Below are 1,534 nucleotides of genomic sequence, written 5' to 3' on the forward strand. Positions count from 1 at the left end.
TTCGCTCACATAGGAGGGTAAGTGTGGGTGCCAGTCGCGGCCCGGTTTTGGGTCGTGACACTCATAGTTGAGAAAGATCAAGTGTACCTCTTAACTTTGGGAAATAACTCTTAACTTTGCGAACAAATCAAATATACCTATATAGATTCTAGTTTCTAATAATATATAAAAAAATAAAATAAATTTAATTATCTTTTTCACTCCCATTAGACAAATATGATATATTGAGCTATTTATGTAATAATAGGAGTGTATACAAGTCACTTTTGTAACAAATGATATATCAACTCTAAATTTTGAATTTGAGAGGTATATACCATGTCATTTTTCCTAAATTCTTCAGGGGTCAAGTCTTGTCTATCCTCTTTTAATCGAGTTTGGTAGATATTAGATTAAATATTTAAAAAACTGTTTAAAAATTTGTGATTTTACTATTAGAAAAATAATTATGTGATTTGAAGGAAAAAATTGTTCTCAAATGTCCATTTAAGGAATTAACTTGCAATTTAAATATAAAATTTATAAATTACTTTCCATATCTATTTATATCAAACCAAATCTTTTAAGAGAGAAAACCAAAACACATACAAATTCCTATCTTATCTTCACTCTTCACACTTTTGGTTTGTTTCAAAAAATTTATGTAATTATTAGGATAGTAAATATCAACATAATAATTATACAACCTAGTAATGACATCGACTTGCTTATTTGCCACAGTGAAATTAAACTATAATTACACATGTGTTGTTTGGATGGACAAATGCAATCCTAAAGTTATATTAAATTTGAAAATTAAAAATTAATTATTTAAAATTTAGATTAGAAATAAGAAACTTAATAAATGATTGAAATGCATGTTAGACAAAAAGATTAATGTTATGTCATAAAATGTTAAAATATGTGACAAAAAGATAATATATCAAGTCTATTAAAATAAAAATAACTTGCAATGTGAAGTTTCAAATCAATACTAACTAAAAATATAACATAAGTTCTAGACTCAAAAAAAAAAAATTTATATATTTTTATGTTAAATTTCAACATAACATTCATACATATGATTGAAAAGAATACGAAAATATAAGTCTCTAATCTAACTCTGAATTCTAATTTAATTTTAAAATACTATCAAAATTATGTTAATGAAATAAATAAGTATGTTTAAAAAATAGAGAATGCAAAATAATTGCATAAAATCACATGAAGTAAAGGTTGAGAATGAGAAATAAATAAAGTATAAATAATATACAATAAAAAGAAACTATTAGAAAATTCTAAAATTATGAACAATAGAAAAAGAATTTATAATAATAGAAAATAAATTAAAATGCAAAAATAAAAATGAAAAGAAGAATTAAAAAATAATTATCTTATAATTACACCATGTAATTATCAACAATTCACATCTCCTTCCTAGGAATTGGAGAGAGAAATTACCTCCTGAACAAGTAATAGGTCAGACAATGTTATTACACCAAATTGAATTATCATGGTGTCTTTCCAAACAAACCCTTAGTATTCTTTAGAGTCC

This window comes from Solanum pennellii, chromosome 9, assembly GCF_001406875.1.
Source record: "Solanum pennellii chromosome 9, SPENNV200".
Taxonomy (NCBI): Eukaryota; Viridiplantae; Streptophyta; class Magnoliopsida; order Solanales; family Solanaceae; genus Solanum; species Solanum pennellii.